This window comes from Notolabrus celidotus, chromosome 18 (assembly GCF_009762535.1).
Source record: "Notolabrus celidotus isolate fNotCel1 chromosome 18, fNotCel1.pri, whole genome shotgun sequence".
Taxonomy (NCBI): domain Eukaryota; kingdom Metazoa; phylum Chordata; class Actinopteri; order Labriformes; family Labridae; genus Notolabrus; species Notolabrus celidotus.
In genome coordinates, this window is record NC_048289.1 from 27,478,639 (window position 1) to 27,491,662 (window position 13,024).

A 13,024-nucleotide genomic window follows, 5' to 3' on the forward strand; every position below is an offset into this window, starting at 1 on the left:
ATGTAGGGGAATGGTGTGAAGAGCAGCTGATGCTCTGTGGGCAGAGCTGCCTGAACTAATGCTATGCTCAATTGAGTGACGATGTGTAAGCTGGGGCGCCTGTTTAGTTTAGTGGTTAAGGTGCGCCCCAGAGGCTTCAGTACTTTTTGCAGCAGTTGCTGGTTAGACTCCCGGCCATGATCTTTTGGTGCACATCAACCCACACTACTCCCCACGTTTTCTGTCACTCTTCAGCTGTTCCATACTGAGAAAATGTGTAGGCTGAGGCTTTGGGGTTGTTATACCTGCCTGTTACATAACATACCCACAGGAAACCCTTCTGACTACATCAAGACAAAAAAGTTTTGAAAATGGTGCAAAACAACAACAAAACAAAAAGTTCTCAACTTTTGCAGAAACAGAAAAGAGAAGTTAAGAATTAAAGTTTCAAATCTAAACAATGACACCTTTTTTATGACTGCCTCTCTGTGTCACTTTGAAATAAAAGCATCAGTGAGTAGATCTTAACGTATCATGTCCCTCTTCTAGGCTAACACACATGTAGCGATTAGTTTGGGAGTCAGCGTCAAGCTCAAGGAGACTCCTCCAAGAGAAGTGGCTGCTCCTGGATTGACCCTGTAATCTGTTGCAGTCGTGAGTCAGGCTCTGGTACCGCTGTGTTCATACTTGGCTATCAGGTGGTGTTGAATAAATCTGCTCTTGTCCTATTTTTAGACAATCTGGCAACAAGTGTGCGTGTTCTGAAGTAGACTGATCCCAACATGTTGATAGGATTACTTTACTTTAATATGTCCTTTTAAAGAAGAGTGCAGCAGGAACGCAATTTAATTATCTCTGAGTCATTATTAAATCTATTCAAGACCATGTGTGGGAATCTTTTCAGGCAGAGGAGAGATAAACAGATGTATAAAAACATTCTTGACAACTTCAGCTCAGTTGGTTTTGGCGGCTACACATTGTGAATATAAACAGCCTCAGTACTTTTGAGGCTAACAGCTAACCATTGAGGCTAGCTTGAACTAACTCCCAAAACACTCTCAATACATGCTGTCATTATTATTAGTTTTAAGTAACTCCTAAAACATGCTGTTATTAATCATTGTGTCAGCTTGTTAGCTCTAGATAAAGAGGAATCAGATGAACTGTAACCATTTCACTATTCCCTGATTGGTAAGCAACTGATGAAACAAAAGAAAGCTAGCTTCATAACAGATTATGCTAGCATCCAGCAACTTCCTAGTTATAGCTTATATCACTGTTAGCTCTTGTAAGTTATAGGATAGCATAGCAAGGGCTTAATAGTTGTAACTTTGTAAAAGAAATTTATTTAATGACTCATTTGCTACCATCAGAAATCAGCTGTTCTAAGCATTGAACCGCTATCACACTGCAGCCAGAGGGCAACATTAGCCTTTAGTCGTCTGCTAGCTTAAAGTAAAATTAGCTAGTAAGTAGCTGGATGGTTAGAATAGCTGTTTTCTGACAAATGTGTTATTAATTTAATCTTTAATGTTGAAATATGCCCACATTTCCCACCTTATTTAATACTCTCAAATGTCCTTTTGGTTTCTGTTCAGCTAAAAAACAGCTAAATTAAAGGCTAATATTAGCTAACCCACCTACCTTAGCAATACAACAATACAACTGTATGTGACTAACAGCATATTTGATGATTCCTCAGCTACTGTTAGAAAACAGCTTATGCTAGCATTCAACCACTTCCAACAACACTGATAGTGGTAAACAGTGCAATAACAGCTTTGTAACAGTACTGTGCTAGCTAGCAGTGTTGCCAGTAATTGGTTGAATGCTAGAGTTACACGTTATGACAGCTAATGAGTTTTAAGAGGTGTTTCTTAGCTTGAAATATAAACCAATTTCTACTATTTATTTTCTTTTACTTGTGATTGAAAGAGCGCTCCTTAATGCACTGTAAAACAATAACAGTTCTCCAATAGGCCTCATTAAGTAATCAATTTGCAAGTTTGACACATGAGCATGTAAGATTCCCATCCTGGGTGTAACGTGGGGAAAATGGTTGGTGGTGAGAGCAAAATACCTTGAAACATGATGCACACAGTATTTTTCTTAAATATTCGAACCAGCTAAAGGTATTTCTAACCACTTAATTATCATTTTTGCTGCTACTACACTGCAGAAAACTCATTATAATAAGTGTTGCTTGTCAAAATATATCATCACATTAAATTCAAACCACATTCACCTGTTAAGTCCAGATATCAACCTTATTTTAAGGTAGTACAAGGACAATTTTAAGCCTTAATTACTTGTTATAAGTAATAGCTGCTGGTGGAGCAAGTATTTTCTTGTGAAGTTTCATTTTATTTCAAAAAGCGTATCAAGAATACCGCAGGGTCAAATTTACACTGATTACTTTTTCAAATTGAGTGAAGAGAAACTACAAAGTGGCAAAAACTACACAGATTAATTTTCTATACTCTGCCTTTAACAAGTGGCAGTGCCTTGCATGCACACACACACACAGTCGTACACTCTGAGCGGTGTATTGTCCTCTGATCCCGAGTTGTTCCAGTGAGAGTTTGTCTGAGATTAACGCCGGAACTCATCTGTCTCCCCCATCCTCCCCCCCTCCCCCCTCCCTCCATGCTCTGGACTTTCTCACTGCAAGCCAGGTATTTTTAGCTGTGACATAATGCCCCTATCTCTCTCTCTCTCTCTCTCTCTCTCTCTCTCTCTCTCTCTCTCTCTCTCTCTCTCTCTCTCTCTCACCCCTCTCTCTCTATAACACATAGACTGTCCCTCCCTCTCTCTCTCCTCTCCCTCCTCTCCTCCCCCTCTCCTCTCCTCTCTTGCCCCCATCCCTCTCTCCCTAGCTGCCTGGCTATAGGGCTAGCAGCTACAGTAAATTGAGTGCTCAGGTTTCACACTTTGAGCTGCAGGCTGAGAAACATGGCAGTGGAGGAGGCAGCAGACTATTTGGCAGAAGTAAGTCTTTCATGTGTGTGTACTTCACTTTTACACGCACTTTGCCTCTTCTCTCAGGCTACATTGCTGTGATGCTAACAAGATTTGGGGGATTTAAAGCCTGTAGGATTGAAGCATTGTTGTGGTTAAAAGATCCAGACATGGGACGTTGTAGGCTGGGGAGGGGGGTCGTTGATGGGACGGGTCGCAGTGGCAACTCTGCTGCACCACTCTGCTGCAGTGTGCGTGAACGTGAGGGTGAGTGTGTGAATGTGTGAGTGTGTGTGCCTGTTGGCATTCTAACTTGCTATATTGTGATTGTGCATTTATAAACTTCTGCTGATTGTGTTTGGATGAGCTTTTACATACAGTTTCATGTGAGGTACAGGGATGTGGATGGAAACACCTGACCTTGGACAGTGGCGCATGCTCTGTGTGCGTTTGGAAAAGGTGAATAAATGAGGGGAAAAAGGAGATCCAGAAAATAAAAACAAATTTAAAAAGAAACAGACTGTTGTTAAAAAAATGTTGTTTGAAGTAGTTGATATTTTTATTCACTTTAATTTGCTTTTTGCATTATGTGAGTCCTTGGGATAACACAAAGTCCCTCTAAAGCTTGTGATATGTGATACACAGTCTAAGCAACTCATGACAGCATACTGCAGCAGTTTAATGGTAATTAAGGAGGTATAAACTCAGATATAGGAGGGAATATAAAGACTTTTCCCTATCAATTAGATCATGAAAGGAGGATATAAATCTATCAAACAGTAGCTCTCTTAAAGTAATCAGCTGATTCTTTGTAATAAAACATAAAAGCAAGCTGGTGAAATATACAGTGTGAGATAAATCATGATTGGCATAGTTTAAGAAGTGCCAACATGGATATTTGCAGGAATTTTGTAACTTTTTCTGCTTTCAGGAGGATGAAAATATAATCTATAGTGTTTGACTTTCAAAAATAGGTGTTTCTACAACATAAAACAAAAGCTATCCTGATGAAAAGCTCACTGCAGCAGTTATAAAGTAGTTAAAGTAGAAATAATAGTAAAAATAAAACAACTTTTAAAAACAAAACAAATCAGAAACATCTGTGGATGTAAATCTGTGTTCTGTTAATCATAACTAAAGCTAGCTGTTGATGTATACAGTTAGCATGTTTACTGGAGTTGTGGTTTAGGAGGTAATAGCTTAAATATAACCTGAGTTATGCTACTTAATCTGACTTGTTTTTCAATAAAGATTCCAGGGATAAAAATGTAATGTACTTTAGTTTTGAACCTTTACTTAACAGGGGTTTCAGCTCAATATCAGCAAAGCTAGCTTGTGAGATTTAATATTCAGTGTAAACTAGCTTATGATTAGCTTACTGTGGCAGCTTTATAGTAAGAGTTGGATCAGATTTAGTGTTAAAACAAGTTTAGGGGTTGTACTCTTTCTTGTTTCTGTTCAGTGAAACAGAAAAGTTAGCTAGTGATATGTTACAGGGTAATCTCAGCAAGCTAACATAATGCAGGTCATAGTTTAGGAGCTGTTATTTTATATATTACTTTGAATTTTGTAATTTTTTCTCATTAAAATGAAAACAAAGGTCAGAGGATGTAAAAATAATAATCTGTAGTGTTTGACTTTCAGTAATTGGGTGTTTCGGCTCAATACAGAAGAGATAGTTAAATGTGGTACACAGTGTAGGCTAGCTCAAGTCAGTTTAATGATTGTTAAGAGATATTAGCTGAAATGTAAACTTTTTTAAAACTTGCAAAGAAAAGACCTGTCAGTAAGACATCAATCTAAGCAGGTAGAAGAGTTTGTCTTTTGTTAAAAGGGTGGATTTTGAGTCAAGTCACCCGAAGAGCTAGCTTGTGATGTGGTGATGCTGAGTGAGCTAGCTCGACTGCCTTAGTGCCCCAGTGTTGTGGCCGTTAAGGGGGTGTCAGCTCAGTAATAGCCTGAGTTTTGCCATTTAAAAAAAAATTAAAACAAAATCAAGTTTGGGGAATCGTGAATCTCATTCTCTGGAACATGTGACCTCCAATAAATTGTCGATTCTGTTCAATATAACAGTGGTTCCCAAAGTGGGGGTCGGGACCCCTTGGGGGTTTCGGGACACTGAATGGGAGTCGAAAGATAACTTCTTAACAAACAATACAAATTTAGAAATTGCATATTTTATGCATTGTTATAAACATATCTACAAAAATTGTAGCAACAAAACCATGCAAAGAGAAAACGTCATCGATTTTCTTCTTTACTTTGTTGCCACATGACCAGAGGAAATTATCCTGCTTCTAGCCTTTAAAATTACAAAGAAATATGTAAGTTGTTGGATTGGCCTGTTAGTTCTTGCATGCAGCTGTGAGCAAAATTTAACCACCTCAGGACGATGGGGGTTGCCAGTCTCTGGCATTGTTATTTTGGGGGTCACTGACCAAAAAGTTTGGGAACCCCTGCAATATAATAGAAAAGCTAAAAGCTAGCTTACATGTCTTGTTTACTGCTACAGTTTATTTGTAGTCCAGGAGGAGTTAGCTTAGGTATTAGCTTATATATTGCATTTTTTTGTTATCTACATATCAGACCAAGTTTAAAGGGTGTGAATCTGTTGCTCTGTTTAATACACTGTAAGATAGCTCATAACTGGCTCACTGCAGTGGTTTAATGGCAGCAGAGCAGGTATTAACTCAGATATCTGAAGCATTTGTACAGCTTTCCTTACCTTCAACATTGTAAGGGGATAATATTCTAATGCACTGCAGTGTGTGGCCTTTACTAGGTGTTGCTGTTCAGAATAGCTAGCTGGTGATTTGTCAGACTGTCTCAGAGTGCTCACTGGTTGCAGGAGCAGCTCTCATGGTGGAATGTGTGTGACTGCATGAGCGAGTGTAGCATTCTCGACATATCTCTCATGGATAAATAAAGTTACCCTGGACACTTTACTTCAGGCAGGTCCTTCAGTCCACTTTTAACAAACCATAAGACATCTTTGATGATAGTTTTTGAATCCAGAGCTCTCATAGTGTCTGTTTCCTTTTGTCACTGACAGAATGACAAAAGTCCTGAACATCCACAAAGTTGTATGCATGTTTTGACATGTTTCTTTGAAGTCTTGAACATTTTTCAGTGACGAAAATATAGCCTGTTAAGAACTAAACTTAAAAAATTTACTATAGATATCCTGTGAGGTCAAAGAAGGTTATATGAGGAGGTCTCTGACTGCTACTGAATCCCTAAAAAGATTGTTTTTTGTTGATTTTCTTGTTTGCTGCATGTTTCCCTCATGCTTTCAGGCCTTTATCATGTCTTAATGTCAAAATGATCTTTTTTGTTTTGAATTCTCTGATTATTTTCTTCATTATTTGCATGAATGTTTGATGTCAAAGATGTCAAAAACTAGAGAACAGCCTAAACTAAATTCCTTGTTTTGTCAAACAAACCCAAAGAATTCACATTTCATGAGAAGAAAACGTTGTGAAAAAGCTGAAACCTGTGAATGTTAAGCATTCATACTAGACCTAAAGGATTTCTCGCTTATCATCTGAATTTGCAGATGAATTTTCAACAGTTCCAGCTCTCATTTGGACACAGGAACAGCGTGATAAACAACATAGTGACAACTGCATTCCTGGCTCATGCTGACAGCCAATGTAGCAGCGGCGTACTCGAGCTGCAGCAACCTGAGAGGCCGGTGATGAATACAGTGCAGGCTGATGGCAGGAATAGCTGGCATAAACACTCACTCAGATGAACAGGAAGACACTTTTATTGATTCTAATCCTGGAGACATCGTGTGGTCTCCATGGACTCTTATCAGTGACATTGCTGTGTGCACATGAAAACACATGCACTGCACGGTTGGCAACCAACACCCCTGCTGTCATCTGAATTCCTCTCTCTTAATTCACTCATATCATGCTCCCTTTGTATCACTTTTTCTCTTATTTTTGTAGATAATAGAGGAATACTTAACAGGACATGGGTTTTATTTCCAGGAGTAGAACCAATAACATAAGCTTGTAGTTATTAGATGTTTATTTGCAAGACATACTGGTGCCTTTCCCCCCCTATGGATCTATTTTACATTATCTATCAGCTTCCATGATTTCAGATTTTCCCAGGTTTGTTTTTGAGACTTGTTTTAAAACATCACAGTCTGGACTGAGCCCATGAATCATGAATCCTATGAATTTTTCATTTGGTCTGCCACTGTTGGCTTAAGCTCAGCCCTCAGCCCCCTAAAATCAGAAACCGTTCATCCCTATACAGAAAAGTATGGACACAAATCTATCTGGTGGCATAACTAACACATGCTTGCAAGCTTTATGCATTTATATTTGCTCAGTTTAGTTTTCAAACATATCAACAACCTAGCCCCTGAACCTCTTTCCAGTTATATTCAAGGACATTAAGGTAACAGAGTGGCTAGAAGCATAGGGGATTGCAACTGTAACATACAACATTATTGGTAAAATTAAGCCAATCAGTGATCTACATTAAAGTCTGTCATCATCATAAGCCAAATCTAAATTGATTCCAAATTTAAAGACTGTCAAAAAGTTCAAGCAGTGAGGTTAAAGTTAAGCGCTGGCTCAATGCAAAGCAGCTGATTGCAATTTAAAGCTCCAGTGAGGAACTTTCAGAAATGAAGGGATGACACAAATGTTACACGTCTCATATGTTTTTAAATGTGGCTGAATACTCATGCTCTGTATTGGAGCCGCTATCATTTGTGTTATCCCTTTAAAATAAAATACATTCTAATATTGTAAATGCAGCCTATAACCGTTACAAACATCAGCCACCTCAACAATAAATACACAGCCTGTAAAGATGTTGTTATCTCTATCCTCCATCTGACTCTCTGTCATGGTTTGACGAGTCAGGTGTAAAGCAAGCTGTGGTCTGGAAACATGTGGTTTTATCATTGTGTGGTGTGCAGCTATTGATGGCCTTGGCTGGACCTTAGTGCTCAGTTGTTGAGAGAACTATAACAGTGTGATGTTTGAGCTTCAGTTTCTGATAAACGTCTAAGTTGTGCCTTAAAGCCCTCTCAGGATCTCTACAAAAAACGCCCTTCATGGGGGTCTGCTTCCATAAATTAAGACAGTCTTCCTCTTTTCTTCTAACCCCTTGTTACCACCTTTGGCTGAGCTACCGCATGAAGGTCAGGTTTAAATTTGCACGTCGATAATGAGGCATCGATTTACATACTGCACATGAACTCTGCATCTTTTTATGCCGCACCTCTTGCTGATTACCCTGCATGTATGAAGCATCTGATTTTTAATTATAAGATGGAGCTTATTAGGAGGAAGAAGGGTACAATGCAGGTCAGTGTGAAGGACTAAACTTAAAGCATTCAACATGAAAAGAATCCTGAAAGTTGTCTGTCACGTGTGCCTCAGTAAAAGATCTCTGATTCAGTGTAGTGATGCTCTTCTGTTCTGTAATATCCTGCAGCAGAGTATCATGTATCAAAGGAGTTCATAGCTTAGCACTTAATCTGCAGGACATCATGATGCTTAACAGGCAGATATCAGCTATTACTGTGGTATCAAATGTGGGCCAGGTTATTTTTATTTTAGCGTTGGTAATCTAGGAAAAAATAAGCTTCTTCTATCACTGATGTTTTTTGACTGAACGCCACTAAATCTGTTTGAAATCTAGTTTTTTAAACTTCAGACGAAGCCTGGAAATCATCCGTATTTGAGATTTTCTTCAACATCAAACTAATCCACAGATGACCATATGGGCACACTGCAAACACAAACTCTCCATAAATTATCTCTGCATGCATTTGATGCTTTGCCAAAATGTAAAACACCTTTAACGTATGTCATTGGCTCCAACATTAAACTGTTTACATCTTTCCAAGCAGCCTATTCGTGGGTGCTGTAGTTTCAAAGCTCAGTATATGAGTAATCCTGCAAATAAGTGAATATTGGAGTGACTAAACTGATTTTACCCCTCATTATCATAAAGCATTTCCACATCTGATATCTCTGATGTCATGGTCTTAAGCTGACATCAAGTCTCAGCCCTGTCAGACCGAATGCTGACACCAAAAACACTCCCTGGGTGTGTCTGAATGTGTGTGTGTGTGATGAACTCAGATAAGATCCATTCACAGAGAGGGAAATGAGCTCAGCTATCAGCTTTGGGGACAATCAGTCTATAAAAACAGAGATCATGGTGCAGTGAGCACGACACGACCGTCTGAAACACACAGGATGATTCTTTCTTTGTTGGGACTCATGCAGGGAAGCTCTTGGAATATGACCTCTTAACCTGAGCTGACCAACCATCAATTTAATCACCATGTGTTGGTATACCACCCAAAATATAAATATTCTATAAATACAATCCAACACTAGAGAGTATATACATAGACCTGGAGACATAACTCAGATTCTGCAGGGAGGTAGAGATGATGAAATGTGTGAGGCTTTTAAATGTGCAAAAGAGGACAATGTGCAATCAAATGGTGCTAAAGGAGAGCTAAAGTAAGACTGTGTCTCTTTTAAGAAGAAGAAAATTAAAGTCTGGAGTTTGCTGTGAAAGCTTCACTGACTCTGGCATGATAAGCATTAGCTTGTGGAAGCTAATAAAAATGATAAGAAATGTAAGAATCATTAAATTAAACTTCAATCAGTGAGAAGATATGGCTGTGTAACCAACATTCCTGAGCTGCTGACCCTTTTATTTTATTTAATGCATGATAACCAAGCAGCAACCTCTGGTCTTAAAATATGAAGCCAATGCAGAAGTGCTAAAAACTGCAGTTCATCGAGTGTCCACTTGAGGCTGGCTGCAGAAACACCGGAAACCACATACACACCCATTCAAGAAAGACGATCTTTACAGCAGAAATAAACATGTTTACAGCCTGGTTGGAATTTTTTTTTAAGTCTGAGTAGCTAATTTCTCTCTCAGCACACACTGTACAGGGTTGAATTTTATTATAACTCATTGTTTTCAAAGATATTAAACTTGCAAGTTTTGCCCATATAAGGGCATGGCTGACTTTATTGACAGGCAGGCATCCTGTAGCTGTTAGCAGAAAGGCTAAAGGCCCGCCTCTTTACTTCACACTAGCTCAGTCAAAGTCAGGTTGTGTTCAGCATTTCCAATATGGCACCCGCTGATGATTGGCTTCAAAACAGCTCTCAAGAACAGATGGGAGACATTATGGATACTATGTCCATTTCTTATACAGACTATTGTGATAACTTTGGTTATCCTTCTTACCTTGATATGTTTATATGCTATAAAGTGCTGCTTTATGATTGTTGTCTCCCAATAATCACCAATTTTCTAAACAAAGACTGATACTACTGTTGTATTTATGTTTGTGAACACACACAAACAAAAAAAAGAACAATTTCTGATATAATCAATGAACCCAGAGACTCTATGAATAACAGTTTTCTGTCTATCTTAGCGTCAGTTATCACTTTTTTCCACTTGGTGATCAGTTTTTGCCTCTCTTAGGAGAATTCTCTGCACAAAAAACATCTAAATGACTAAATTGTATATTTTTTGCTAGCTATAAGCACTGCTCCAATAACCTGCACCACAAAATCAGTGGAGTTTGCATGCTGCCTGGTAAAATCTAGGGCACAAACACCAGTACATCACCATCACCTTTCACTGACCGTAGATGCTTTGAATGTTGTTACTGGGTGGATCATTTAAAATGCAGGGTCAGCATCCTGCATCAAACCCAGCATTCTGTTGTCAAAGTGGATTCATAAGTCAGTAAAGATTCATAACTACAAGCAGACCACCTCTGAATTAAAGCTCTCAGCCTGTGTCTGCACTCTCTAATACTTCCCTCTGTGTGTGCTGTCTGGGGGAGATTGTAGGTTAATGGGCACATGAGCAGAGGGTAATTGGAGAGTTCTCCCTCTGTGAGCTGCTGAATACTCGGGTGTGGCAGACTGAAGTGCTGCACTACAATCATAGAGCTGTAGACACACTCTTTGTGTCTGTCTCTAAAGCTTCTCCTTCCTAAATTTTTCAACCCTCTTCCTCCTACTCCTCGCTCTCATTCACTCTGCTTCAAACACGCTCTGTTTCTCTTCTTACACAAAACCCCTGCATGCATTCATTCATTCACTAACTCACTGCCACACTCACTGCCACACCCTGAAATCCTCACACACACGTGCACACACAGCATACTAAGCTCCCTCAGCTCAGCCTGATAACTGTGTGTGTCCTCAGCTGTGTGTTTGCTGCAGTTTGTTGCTGCTGCTGCTGTCCTGAGAATAACTGTTAGTCACTGAGGTCGGTGCATGCAGTAGGTGTACACACAGTCTGTGTTTGTTTGGGGCAGTTACGCCGCCTCTCGGAAAAATGCACCACAGGGTTCATAAACAATAATTTTGGGATGCTAACTGCTCCCAGTTTGTTGTCAGGAGTCAGTCCAGCGTGCGTTCGGAAACAAGGCTGGATGTGATGATCTTCTCATAGTGGTTAGAATTTCCACTGGTTACAGTTACAAGGGGAAGCAGGCGTCTAAACCTCATCCTCACTCTTAAAATCCTGTTTACTTAAAGCCTCTGGTAACTCAAATCAACAAAAACTTTCTACCTATGATATTTATAGTCATATGTACATGCTGTTATATATATGAAAATATTAAAGCTGAACTTTAATCCATTTTTGAAGTATTATCAGTCAAGTTTTCGATTACGTTCTGACACTTGGTTAAAGTGGGCGGGGTTAACTGGGATATTTATGACGAAATAAATATCTAACCAATCATAAATAAAACACAACAAAACTACTCTGCTCCTGCTCAGTCTGTCTCCTAACTCCTGAGCAGTGTTGCCAACTTCGCTATATTTAGCAAGTTTTCAGACCCCTCTAGCGACTCTTTTTCAGAAAAGCGACTGGTGACAAATCTAGGGACTTTTTCTGGTGTTAAAAGGAGACTTTTGGAGACTGACGTGAAAGCATGCATCGTTCTTACTCTACTCAACAAGCAGTGGATGCTGCTGTGAGTCCCTCCTAGCTCCATTCAGAGCAGAAAGCGTTCACCCCTCAGGCCTAGCGGTCTAAGCACCCCACATACAGAGGCTACAGTCCTCATCGCAAGGGTCGCCGGTTCAATTCCTGGCCGGTTGACCATTTCCTGCATGTCCTCCCCCGCTCTCTACTCCCCACATTTCCTGTCTCTCTTCAGCTGTCCTATACATTAAAGGCAAAAAAGGCCAAAAAATAAATAAATAAATAAACATCTTGAAAATGTTATGGTTGAAAAATGTTATGTTTTACTTTGATTTGTTGTAGGCTCCTAAGTGTAGTTATAAACATATTTAGGGTGGGTTTTTTTTACCTCTTTTTATCTCTCCCTTAACGTAACACATCTCTCCTGCAGCGTCAATTACAATTCAAATTATGCAAATTAAATTATGATGCCATTTAGTGACTTCTAGCAACTTTTAGAAACCCCAGTAGCTTCTTTCCTCACTGAGGAGTTCGCAACACGGCTCCTGAGCGAACTCCTCTCTTTGTTGCCTTTGCTGTTAGCTTGTTTACTAATCACATACAACCTGTAATCTGTCTGTATAGCTATCTCCCTGCTCTTTGCGTCGCTGTGATCATGCTTGCCATCTCTGTCTCCACTTCCACCATGAAGATGATCGCTTGTTATCATTCCTCTATTTCCTAACGGCGGTGTATTTGGGGAAACATTGAGCCACGGTTTAGCTGAGTCCGGGACTGGTTCTCTAACTTTCCAAAAACAGTCATTAGATGATAAAAATTATTACATTTTGGAAATAGATTTAAGATAGAAGAAACATGCCTGTACAACCTTCTTAACCTACTCATCAAAACAAAGCTTGGAGTCAAACTGAACACCTAAGTTTCTTGCAGTTGGCAAGAAATATTGATATTAATAAAGCTAATAAAATGCTCTTTTCTTCTTCTTTCTGTAACTTCATGTTTCATTGTTATGTAAAAGACACATACCTGCAGTCTGGCAGTGAGCAAACCCTCCTCTCCAACAGATATAGTAAATCCCTCGGTTGCAGGTTGGATTTGCAGACTGGTTATTCTTGGCTCGGTGATG

The 13,024-nt window shown here is 39.4% G+C and overlaps 1 protein-coding gene across 1 annotated transcript in view; it reads left to right on the top strand.

Annotated features, from left to right (window-relative positions):
• LOC117830180 (ankyrin-3-like) overlaps positions 1 to 13,024 on the top strand; it is a 218,131-nt gene that overhangs the window by 98,494 nt on the left and 106,613 nt on the right. The gene's annotated exons all lie outside the window — the stretch shown is intronic.